Genomic DNA, 13,765 nt, shown 5'->3' with positions numbered 1-13,765 from the left:
AGGAGGGAGACGTATAATTCCCAGAGTTCATAGTTAAATTTCAGACCTTTTCTTACAGGAGGTCAGTCCAAATACTCCAAACACTGGTTACATTTATACATATGTATAATGTATGTGTAAACACAAGTGTATATACATATGTATACATACACCTGTATATACATAAATATGGAGGTTCTGGAGATATTTTTTTTGTACCGAGTGAAATCTAGTTCAGATTTAATCATGTTTTATGCTACACCAAACAAAACAAAGAATAGTTAAAACCAAAGTTGAATATCAATTTCCCAAAGAAGCAAAACCCATAAAACCATCAACTACTATAGATGAATAATCTAAAATAACAGCCACTTATTCTGAAATCTAGATTTTTTTCATCAGTTCCAATAATATTTTTAAAGGACATAGGAAATAGTTGAGATAATTCTACCATTAGTGTTTTTTCTTAGAACCTGACACCACAAAACTCTCCTTCCAGTGACGGGTTTGTTCCGTTTGTTTTTATGGTGGAAGGCAGGTAGGGGGGAGGCAGGGAAAGGGAAGGAAGCTGGTAGAACTGAATGTCAAAAACACATGGATCCAAAGTACAACTGGACACAGCTCTTGCCCTCCATAACAGTGTGCTGTAGTGAGAGGGGACATTTACAACCCTACAAAGGGTATATCTTTAGCCAAAACCTGAGAGAAGTATACCCCCCCACACACACGCACTTCCTTAAAACACCAATATACATATACATGTATATACTGAGATCAAAGGTATTAACTGATGTTAGCTGGAACTAGAAAGGAATCGCAGTTGTCAAGGTTGCTAAGGGCACATACGGTTGGGATAGTATCTCCTCTTCTGTTCTCTCCTGGCAAAGAAATAGATGCTATCTAGTCCCCAGACGTAAAGTCAGAGCTTAATGGTAGAACTGCATATAACCTCTTCACAATGCATGCTGCAATTTATATGCATGCATAACTATTTGTTGTTGTTCAGTTGTTTCAAATATCCAACTCTTCCTGACCCCATTTGGGGTTTTCTTGGCAAATTACTGGGGTGGTTTGCCATTTTCTTCTCCAGCTCATTTTACAGATGAGGAAACTGAGGCAAATAGGATTAAATGACTTGCCCACAGTCACACAGCTAGTAAATGCCTGAGGTCAAATTTAAACTTAGGAAAATGAGTCTTCCTGATTTGAGGCCCAGCACTCTATCCACTGTGCCACCTAACTGCCCATGCATATACTATATAATAACTTTATAAAGAGAAAATAGTGTAGAATTCCTCCAATGAGAGTGAAGTAGAAAGGGGAGGAGAGGAAACAAAGTCAGAATTTACATCAAGCAGCAATACTGTAAAGGGAGTTTTACTACAAACTATGCCTATTGTTAAATGTTTTCAAAGAGGGCAACAAGTAAAATATTTCTTCCAAAGAAAATAATAAAAACCTGTACAAGAACTAGAAAAATCACCTATCTCCTGTGCAAGGTCTTGCTCGGCCATCTCTAAGCAACAGAACTTGGTTCTGTGACTGTTTTATCTTTTCTGAATTATGGATTTGCCACTTGGTAAAGAAGTTCAGATTATGAGTGATAAAACTAACCACTTCCTACAGTTACGTGATTGCTTTATAAAGATACTCATTTATGTGATCTATGGTCCCACCAAAAGAAATACAGTCCAGGGAAATGCTGATTCATATTGGTGCTATCTTCTCCTCTGTTTCTCAGTCAGCCTGTAAGCCAACAAATATTTATTAAGTGTTTACTATGTGCCAGGCTTTGATAAGCATCGAAGATACAAAAAAAAAAGACACTAGTACTGAGGGGTGGAGGTGGAGAGAACTAGGAAAAGCCTCCTGAAGAAAGAGAGATTTGAGCTGAGTTTTATAGGAAGCCAGGGAAGCTAGGAAGAAAAGCATTCCAGGCATGGGGATTTTTCCCATGAAAAGACATGGAATTGGGAAATAAAGTGTCGTGTGTGAGGAATAATAGGTAAGCAAGTGTCACTGGTTTGTAGATTATATAGAGGGGAAGCAACTGTAAGAAGACTAAAAAGGTAGAGAGGGACTAGGTAATGAAAGGTTTTAAAGGTTAAACACAGCATTTTCTATTTATTCCTGGAGGTAACAGAAAGCCACTGGAGTTTATGAAATAGAGGGGATGACACCTTCAGGCCTGCTTTAGGAAAAATCACTTTGGTGGATAAGTTGGAGTTGGAAAAGGCATTACGCAGGGAGACCAATGAGAAGGCTATCGTAATAGACCAAGTGAGAGTTGACAATGACATGAACTGGGGTGGTGGTTATGTAAGTGGAGAGAGAGATCTTGAAAAGGCAGAAATGAGAAGGTAGACAACAGATTGGATACTGGGGTGAGTGAGAGTGATGAGTCAAAACTGTGAGCCTCTGTGACTGGAAAGATGGTAGTGGTACATACGCTCAACAGTAAAAGAGAAGTAATGAGTAGCATAGTCGATAGAGTACTGGGCCTGGAATCAGGAGGACCTGGGTGCAAATCTAGACCCTTTTTAGCTGTATGACTCTAAGCAAGTCACTTAACCACTGTCTATCTCATTTTTTTCCACTGTAAAATGGGGATAATAAAAGCTCCTACCTTGTTGTAAGGATCCAATACGATATTTCTAAAGGTCCTAGCAGTGTCAGGCATGTAGTAGTTGCCTAGTAAATGCTTGTTTCCTTCTTCCAGATCAAAAGAAGGTTTGGTAAAAAGGTGATGAGGTCTATTTTGGACACATTAAGTTTGAGGTGCCTGTGAGACATTCATTTCAAGACATCCAAGACAGTAAGTGATGCAAGACTAGAGCTTAGGAGAAAGGTTAGGACTAGATATACAGATCTGGCAATCCTCTACATAGAGAAAATTAAATCTATGGAAGTTAATGAGATCACCAAGTGAAATGGTATAGAGGGAAAAAGAAAAGACTCAAGACAGAGAGAGCCTCAGCAGACACCAGTGCTTAGCGGACATGACCTAGATGGAGATCCAGCAAAGGAGACCGAGAAAGAGTGATAGGACAGGTAGGAAGACAACTAGAAATAATAGTCTCACAAAAAATGTGGAGAGGAAAGAGTAGCTAGGAGGAGAGGTCAAGAAAGATAAGGAGTGAAAGACTTTAGTGATGGCAGTTAAGACGTCACTAGTCACTTTCAATCGAATGATGAGGTCCGAAGGCATATTGTTAAGGGTTTAGAACTGAGTGAATAAAAAGAGAGGAAGTGGAGGCAGTTAGCGTAGATAGCTTTCCGAAAGAGGTTAACTGAGGAGAGCAGATATTTAAGATGGTAACCAGCAAAGTTTGTTGGATTGTGAAGTTTTTTAAGGATGGAAGAGACAAGGATGTGTTTTTAGGCAGCAGGGAAGGAGCCAGTAGATAGGAAGAGGTTGACTATTTATTATTTTTTTTCAGGGGGGAAGGCAGGGCAATTGGGGTTAAGTGACTTGCCCAAGGTCACACAGCTAGTAAGTGTGTCAAGTATCTGAGGTCAGATTTGAACTCAGGTCCTTCTGACTCCATGGCCGGTGCTCTACTCACTGTGCCACTGAGCTGTCCCCCCAGAAGAGGTTAACTATTAAGAGAGACTGGGAGATAATAATGAGCATGATCAGCTAGAGAAAATGGGAAGGCGTGAGATAAGAATACACTTAGAGGAATTTATCTGGCCAAGAAAACCTGCCTCATTATAGAAGACAGGTACAGAAGATAGTAAGGGAAGGCATCTCAGTGATGAGAGATGAGGAGTAGAAGAAAAGAGGAAGCTCACGGTGAATAGCTTCATATTTTTATATGTGAAGTATAAGGAGAAATCCTTAGGTGAGAGTGTGGTGAGAGGGGATCCCATGGGAGATCTGAAGAGGGATGAAAAAGTTTGCAACAGCCACTGTGATGAGTGGGATAGCAAATCAATTAAGGAGGCATAAAAGGATTGTCTTGTGGCAGTGAGGGCCCAGTTGAAATTATATAATATAAATTTGCAGTGAATCCAGTCAGCATGGCTTTATGATTTCCTCCAACTCCATTCAGCAGTATAAGAATGAGAGCAAAGGCAGCAGATGGAAGCAGCAATCCATGGTTGAAGCATGGTATGGGAAGATCATCAACAGAATAAGTGGACAAGGGACTTAAGAGAAGAGGACAATGTAGAGTTGAACTATTTCAGCTAGTGGGTCAAGATGAGGAAGGGAGAAAAGTGTAGCCAGTACTGGGATGACGGCCTGTGGAAGAAACGACGGATAGAAGAATTAGAGGTTGTAGGAGGAAGACCATCCTTTCTCTTCCCTTCCCTCACTACGATCATTGTTTTAGCTCTTTTTCACGTCCAATTCTTAGCTAACCGAAAAACCCTGCTTTTCAACAAACTCTTTACTCCTCTTTCCCATTAGCCACTGAACTGAATTTAAAATTCCTAAAGATCACAGTTAAGCATGACTTGTAGTCATCATTAAGGAAGGAAGAGAGATGGATGTGTGTTTGATGCAGCAAGGAAGGAGCCAGTAGATAGAGAGAAACCTGGTTTCAGTTTTGGTTCCGAGTAGTTACACTCATACATGATTCCTCTCCAGCTTACTATTTCTTCCCCCCCTCCCATCCCATTTATCCTCTAAAGCAAACTAAAAATAAAATCTTATGTCCTTGTTTCTGTGGTCAAGGTACCTGTGGGTAAAACTAATGGGGGTTAATACAATTGGAATCACAGTAACTGAGAGGATTCCTAAAGTCCACTTATGAATGAACCAAAAGAAAATTAAAATTCTAACATGGGACTGGGGTCTGGAATTAAATGCGTTACAAGTTTCAAGGGGCAATTCAAATTATTTTGCCATAATGGAACTTTGCTTTATTGAGAATTTTTGATGTTTCAGTCCTTAACAGAGGATTTTATAAAAGAATCAGATCAGAAATGCATAACGCATAAGGTTAATAAAATGTTTTAAACTAAAAATTGTTTAATGAATAAAAAATACATTTAGTCAAGCAAAATGGTTCCCAATATTGTCCGAGCCTATAAGTCTGTGTCTCATTCTGCATCTTGAGCCCATTATCATGGAGTTGATCAGTATTTTTAAGTAATATGTACATGTATGGTACATTTTAACCTAGTCAAGGGAAAGTCATAGCCCGGAATAAAACACCTAGAGTCAAGAGCATGGGAAATCAGGAGCAACAAGGAATTTATAGCAAAGGATGCTACCTTGTCTGAGTTGCTAGAGGTCACTTGACAAGTCACTTTGAAAGGAAGCATGTTGGGGCAAAGAAGCAACTGAAAATGGTGAGTGTCAGATACTTGCTTCAATAGCTCTTCAGAGAATTTAATTAAAGATGAGAATTTGTTATTAAATAAACTATTAATATTATTATTAACAATAACTCTGCTATCATTTCCATAGCACTCTATTCCAAACTATTTTTCCTCACAACACTCTGGAAAAGTTTGTTGTTGGTGGTCAGTTGTTTCAGTCATGTCCAACTCTTTGTAAAGTTGGGACCAGTTGCCAAGAAGTTAGGTTTTTTTAATGTTAAAAAAAAAAACTCTTTCTTGGCAAAGATACCGAAATGGTTTGCCATGTCCTTCTCCAGCTCATTGTACAGATGAGGAAACGGAGGCAAACAAGGTTAAGTGACTTGCCCAGGGTCATACAGCTAGTAAGTGTCTAAGGCTGGATTTGAACTCAGTTCTTCCTAACTCCTGTGTTCTGTCTTCTGCACCACTGCTGAAAAAGTTATCATTCCCATTTTACAGATGAAGAAATGAAGGCAAAGAAACCTTGAATGAATTGGACAAGATTCAGACTCTAGCTCTGCTGCTTACTGCTTGTGTAACTTTGGACAAATCATAGCCTCTTTGAGAGGCAGTTTCTTTATCTGCAGATGATCTACAAGATCGCTTCCAGATCTAATCTTACAATCAGCATGAATAGCAATTATAGCGTGGTCCTGAAATATGTTCCTCTCTTCATCAACTACTGAGGTGGGTAGGTATTTTTATACAACTCCCCCAGAATACTTTGCTTTTCTAGTTAGTGATTCTCCTGTCTCCTCTCCAGCCAGACAGCCAAACTCGCAAAATTAGTAACATGAACTTTACCCACAGTTCTAAACCAATAAACTCTTAGGGTAATTATTGTTCACCTCTCCTAAATGAAATGTGCTTAGACTTTTTGGCAGCTATTCTCCTCTTACACATAGGCCTTTTTTGATCATTCCCAAGATTATGACTGCATTTTAGATAGATAGGTGAAGCTGCCAGAAGTCTGAATACCAACTTAAATTCAGTGTTAACTACTCTGTCGTTGTTCAGTTGCACAGTCATGTCACCAGGCTCTTCTGTCTTCCACTATCTCCCAAAGTCTGTCCAAGTTCATGTTTGTTGTTCCCATGATGCTATCTATCCATCTCATCCTCTACTGTCCCCTTTTCCTTTTGCCTTTTAATCTTTCCCAACATCAAGGTCTTTTCCAATAAGTCCTGTCTTTTCATTATGTGGCTGAAGTGATTTAAGCTTCAGCTTCAGTATTTGACTATCCAGAGAATAACCTGAATTAATTTCATTAAGTATTGACTGATTTGATCTATTTACTGTCCAAGAGACTCTCAAAAGTCTTCTCCAGTACCACAATTCAAAAGTGTCAATTCTACAGTGCTTTACTTATAGTCCAACTCTCACAATCATGCACCACTACTGGAAAAACTATAGCTTTGACTATATGGACCTTTTTCACCAAGGTGATGTTCTCTGCTTTTCAGTATACTGTCCAGATGTGCCATAGCTTTCCTTCCAAGGAGCAAGAAGCTTTTAATTTCATGGCTGCAGCTGCTGTCTGCAGTGATCTTTGAGTTGAAGAATATAAAATCTGACATTGCTTCCATTTCTTCTCCCTCTATTTGCCAGGAAATGATGGGACCAGTTGCCAAGAAGTTAGGTTTTTTTAATGTTAAGCTTCAAGCCAGCTTTTACACTTTCCTCTTTCACCGTCATCAAGAGGCTTCTTAATTCCTCTTCACTTTCTGCCATCAGAATGGTATCATCTGCATATTTGAGACTGTTGATATTTCTCCCAACAACCTTAATTCTGGCTTTTGATTCACTCAGCCTGGCATTTCACATGATATACTCTGCATATAAATTAAATAAATAAAGTGACTACATACAACCTTGTTATTCTCCTTTTCCAATCTTAAACCAATCAATTGCTCCATGTTTGGTTCTAACTGTTGCTTCTTGGCCTGCATACAAGTTCTTCAAGAGAAAAGTAAGATGATCTGATACTCTCATCTCTTTGAGGACTGGCCACATTTTGTTTGGCTCCACACAGTTAAATGCTGTAGTGTAGTCAATGAAGCAGAAGTAAATGTTTTTTTCCAGAACTCCCTTGCTTTCTCCATAATCCAGCAAATGTCTGCAATTTGGTCTCTAGTTCCTCAGCCTCTTTAAAAATCAGGCTGTTTTGGTAATTCTCAGTGTTAACTGCAATATACTCACTGTAGCTACTCATTTATGAAAAGTACTCTGAAAACTTTAAAGTGCTAAAAATACATCATTTATTATTATTATTAAATCTTTTTAAATTAAATATTATAAATCAATAGGCTTTTGGGCTTACATGTTTACCTTACAAGTTGAAACTTTACTAACCTACAGAGGCATATGAATAGATATTCTTCCCTCTGCTGTAAATCTCAGAGCACACTAATTTCCCTTGGTAGAAGTAGGAGTTTTACATCATAGAATTCTGGAATCACAAAATGTCTCTTACCTGGGAGAGACCTTAGAGATCAACTAGCCTAACCTCTTCTATCACTTAGTACACTAAAGCAACATATGCTTATAATTACCAGAAAGCTATTTTTTTTAACCTACTATCAGTCAATAAACATTCATTGAACATTTACTATGTGCTAGGCTCTGTGTTAAGCCCTGGGAATACAATGAAAAGCAAAAAACTGTCCCTGCTCTTAATGAGCTCACAATCTAGTGGGCGAGCAGCACTTTTTGTGATAGCAAAGAATTGGAAACAAAGCAGATGCCCATAGATAGGAAAATAGCTAAACAAATTGCAGTACATGAACTACATGCAAACACTATGCACATATAAGATAAATATTGTGTATATAAAGAGAACCTATCAATTTACTTTTTAATATATGCAAATGGTAATATTAGAAGCTGTCTAGGTCAAGTAAATGTGTAATTTCTAACTTCAAGGAATATTTTTAAACATAAAGTCTGGGGGAAAGGAGTTCATACCTATGTATTCGTTTGTATTTTCCATATTTTCCTTAAATTTTCAATGTGCATATCTAGGCTTGCCAAAGACAGGGGATAAAAATGTGATTTCTCCCCACCCCACATGCTAATTATTTCCCCAAAACTGAAGAGGAAGAAATGCTTTCAAATCACTCCTGTTGTATTTCTTATTGATTCAATATTATTACGATAAAGGTGTATTAGCAAGGCAATAAACACAATATAAATGATAATTGTCAAAATGCCTATGTGGTTCCATATTGTAAAATATGAGAGACTCTCCCACATAGAAGGTAGAAGTAAACCATTTATTCAGTCACCAGAAGACCAGATCCCAAAACCAATACGCCCAATCCCTTACAGCAGCAAAGAATTCAATATACAATACCACAGCAGAGAACCACTCCAATCCATAAGCATCCACTCCCACGCTGGGGCCTTCCCACAAACAAATTCACTCACAGCCACCACAGGTCCGCTCTTTCCTTCAGTTCTAACTGCTCTCTCTCTCTCCATTTCCTGTGACACACTCTCCTTTTCCTCTCAGCAAGCTCCTCCCACATATGACTTAGGCTTCCTGTGTTGTAAGTAGGTCACATGGCCTATTAATAGGTGGGAAAGATCTTCAAATCTAAATTGTCATTACAACAGGTCAAGCAAAGAGAGAATCATTAGACTCTGAATCCTTCGAGTCAGTTACGTGAAAAATTTTGACATGAAGCTCTCAGATCCTAGAGCAAAGCCAACATTCTGTTCCTATACGTCAATACTCTACAAAAGTACCACAATATCTAAACTCTTATTGTGACTTGCAGGTAACCCTGTGTTCTCCAAAACTATGTCAAAGGGACATAAACCCTGATAGATTCTACTAAATTAAAAAAAAGTTTCAAGTTTGATCTTAATGACAGACTATGCCTGCTGTCTATGGACCAGCTTAGTTGAGGAAGGTACTAATAAGTTCATCACTAGTGGATGATAACTAGATAAAGCATTCTTTGGCTATGACAACTTATGTCAGATGATACCTGAAAAAAGGGTCCCAGGGACATGTCTGATCTATTCAGGATTGTAAATGCAGTGGAAGAAAGCAACTGGAGAATAAAGAAGGTAAGAGGAATAAACAAAGAGTGATCAGATGAGAGAATAATCAGAAGGACATTATGCATCTTCTAGAATCTCCACTGTATTCCCTCCATAGATTTATGCAATTTACCAATGGCAACTTTTAATCATGAATATTATTAATAAGAATGTTAGCTCTATGAAGGCAATGACTGCTTTTCATTTTGGCATTGTGTCCTGGAGCCTGGCCTGTGATGGTTGTTTTTTTTTAAATCAATGCCTGCTTTCAATAAGAAAGTCCCCAAAATATTTATAGCAGTACTTTTTTATACTTTAGATTTTGTATTTAGAAAAGAATTGAAAAGAAAGCAAATACCCATAGATTGTAGAATGGCTAAACAAATTGTAGTACATTGATGTAATGGAATTCTTAAAAATAATATTTTTCCAATTACAATGTAATGAAATATTACTGCAATGTAAGAAATAATATGTGTTTACCTGTCAGATTTATGGCTAAGGGAAGACTTTATGACTAAACAGGAGAGAGCGCTATGAGATGTAAAATGGATGATTTTGATTATATTAAATTAAAAAGGGGTTGTACAAACAAAATCAATGCAGCCAAGATTAGAGGGAAAGCAGAAAGCTAAGGGAAAAAAATTTATAGCAAGTATCTCTGATAAAGGCCTCATTTCTCAAACATATAGAGAACTGAGTCAAATTTATAAGAATGCAAGTCATTCTCCAATTGATAAATGGCCAAAGGATATGAACAGGTAGTTTTCAGATGAAGAAATCAAAGCTATCTACATTCATATGAAAAAAAATGCTTTATTGATCAATATATATTGATATTGAAAATTTGTTAATATTTATATTTTTAAAATCATTATTGATTAGAGAAATGGAAAATAAAACAACTCTGAAGTACCATTTCACATCTATCAGATTGGCTAATATGACAGGAAAGAAAAATGATAAATGTTGTAGGGGATATGAGAAAATTGGGATAAAAATGCACTATTGGTAGAATTGTGAACTGATCTAGCCATTCTGGAGAGCAATGTGGAGCTATGCCCAAAGGGCTATAAATCTATGCATGCCTTTTGATCCAGCAATACCACTACTAGGTCTGTGTCCCAAAGAGATTTTTTTTTTTAAAAAATGGAAAGGACGTATGGCAGTTCTTTTTTGTGATAGCAAAGAATTGGGGAATGGTCAAACAGCTGTGTTATATGATTGTGATGGGATACTATTGTGCTACTGGAAATGATGAGCAGGATGATTTCAGAAAAATAGAGTTACATAAACTGATGAAAAGTGAAATCAATCAGAAACAGAGGGCACCACTGACAGGAGAACATTGTACACAGTAACTGCAATTGTATGATCAACTCAATAATTTAGCTATTCTCAGCAATATGATGATCCAATACAATTCCAAAGTACTCAGGATGAAAAATGCTATCCATTTCCAGAGGAAAAAAACTGATGGAGTAAGATCAAAGCATACTGTTTTTTACTTTTTTTCATGGTTTTTTTTTTGGTCTGTGTTTTCTTTCACAACATGACCAATACAGACATGTGTTTCTCATGATTATACATGTATAACCTATATCAAGTTGCTTGCCATCATGGAGAGAAAAATTTGGAACCCATAATTTTTAAAAAAGTGAATATTGAAAATTGATTTTACATGTAATCGGAAAAAATAAAATATTATTTTAAAATAAATAGTAAATCAACCAAAAACAAAAAGAAATTATGTGTGTGATAAATACAGAGAAGCATGGAAAGATCTATATGAACTAATACAGAGTAAAGTAAGAAAACCAAGAGAACAACATACACAATAACAATGTAAATCAAAAGAACACACAGTAAAAAAATAAAAAGTGAATATAACAAAATTATATAGATCAAGTGGGACTTGAATAAAGAAATATGAGAGGACACCCCTTTGCAGACATGGGAGGTCCACAGGTATTACACATTGCACATGTTTTGAAATTTTTTCAATGTATCTACCAGTTGTGCTGATTTTTTTCCTCTTTAAAAAAATACTATTAGTTATATGGAATAGTGCTCTAGGAGAAGGGAGAAGGGCACTGGGAATAACCATGATGATGTAAGAAACAGAGCACATCAATAAAAGCTTATTGTGTTGTAAATCATTTTGTAATAATAATAATAATATGCTGTAAATAACATATTATAAATAAATTATTGCCAGGAACAAAAGTGTTGACAATGTCATAGTTTAAACATTAATACTAAAGCAACCAGTCAGCAAGCCCCTTTAGGCCTTCATTTTGAGAACCACTATTCTAGAAGGGTCTTGGTTCAGAACCACGGACTGATCTGCTTAGAAATAATAGCTAATTTTAAAAAATCATGTTACCATTATGATGCCACTATCATACATATTCTTTAATATGCCCAGATAGTCTCATAAAGACAGACCATGCCTTACAAGGTTCATGAAATCATAGCATTTTGGAGTGGGTACCTTAGGGATTGTTGTTTTTCAGTTGTGTCTAACTCTTCAGGACCCCATTTGGGGTTTTCTTGGCAAAAATACTGAAGTGATTTGCCATTTCCTTCTCCAGTTCATTCTACAGATGAGGAAACTGAGGCAAATAGGGTTACGTGACTTGCCCAGGGTCACACAGATAGTAAATGTCTGAAGCAGGATTTGAACTCAGGAAGATGTCTTTCTATGGTGCCACCTAGTGCCCACTTTAGGAATAATCCAGTTCAAGTGGTATCTAAGGAGGAATCTCCTCTACAATACCCCACCAATACTGATCCAGCCTCTATTGGAAGACTCCTAGTGATGAGAATGCTATTCTAGCTTCTGGAGTCCTCTTATTTACAGATATGTCTGACTTTTTATGAATGGTTTTTATCTTACTGTTTAAGATATTTTATAGATGTTATCTAAAAAGTGTTCACAAAAATCACGTAGATGTTTGTTATCCCCATTTAATGAATAGAGAAGCTGACCTTCCGTGGAAAAATGCTCTTACATAATAGTTGCGATTCAGTTAAAAAAAAAAAAAGGTTTATGTAATGTTAGACAGAGAGGCAGTCTGGTAAAGTGGATAGAAAGCCAGCCTCAGAGGCAAGAAGTCATAGAGTCCATGACTGACACATGTAGGTTGGCGAGTCATTTAAACTCTTAGTGGCCTTATAGTGGTATAAGACTGTATGGTGAAGAAAAGGTGCTGATTTGTATTGGGAAAGGGTGTTACCTCAGCTTGAGTTCCCAACTTTGTTGTGGTTTTCACCTTTTCTTGTATCCCTAGCACTCACCACAGCCCCTGGAACATAGTAGGTCATTAATAAATGTGTGTTGGCTGTTGACTGAATGAATCAAATCAGAGCTGTGGTTCAGCCCATGTAGTGACCTTCCATTCACATTTGCAATAAAGTCTAAAAAAATTGCCATAAAATACATAAAAGTTTTTGTCCGTCCCCCTTCTCCCATCTCATGACATTCACAAATAAATAATTCTGGAAACACCACTGAGTTTTATTGTTTCAAGGAAGTTATGTGCTGTTGCCAATAACATCAGTGCTCTGACATCTGTGAAAATCTTCCTTCCTTAAACCGATACACAGATAAATGAAGAATATCAGGGTGCTAAGAATTTGAAGCATACAGAAGAAATGTAAAGAACACAATACCCAGGAAATATGATAAACTCATAATTTTTTGTACTCCTTAAGGGACTTCAGCCACCTTTCCCGAACAAGTTCCAAATGGAACTTGAATAAGGGACTCAAAGGGGGCATGAACAGATTTGTAGAGGTGGGCTTCTATTTCTACAGAGAAAGAGATAAAATATATCCCTTTTCTTCATTCCGAAAGGTCATTCCATAAGTACATAGGGCTTGGCATAATGTTAATCCTGAAGCCATCAAACAAGTCAAACAAATCTCCATGATGGCAGCGTGCTGGCAGACAGCAGACCACCAGAAAAATGAAAACATGCTGATGTCCCATAGATCAAACGCCTGACTGTCCTCTGAAGAAATACGACCTGCGTGTTCAAATGTTTGCCAGGACCCTCACGCCTCTGTTCCATTGTGTGAATTTTTGTAGATTGCGGATTGCTTGGAGAGGAACTTGCTCTCAGAAATGGTAGAAAAGGACATTGTTGATTTCAAGAATCTTTACTGTATTTAAACTTCTTGCACATTTTAAAGACAGGCTCTCTATTCTACTGAATATTACTGATAAGAGAAATTATTTAATTAATCCCAGCTACAAAAGTACAATTGAGGGGATTGATTGGAGGCAGATTTCTAACATCCCTTCCAGTTCTAAAATTCTATTTTATCTGTGGTATAATTTACACAGATTTATGTTCTTCATTTGTACAGGGGTGAAGGAGGTCTTTCCACAGTATTCCTGCCTATTCTTGCTTCTTAACTT

Source organism: Trichosurus vulpecula, chromosome 6 (genome assembly GCF_011100635.1).
Source record: "Trichosurus vulpecula isolate mTriVul1 chromosome 6, mTriVul1.pri, whole genome shotgun sequence".
Lineage (NCBI taxonomy): Eukaryota > Metazoa > Chordata > Mammalia > Diprotodontia > Phalangeridae > Trichosurus > Trichosurus vulpecula.
This window is presented reverse-complemented; position numbering follows the sequence as displayed.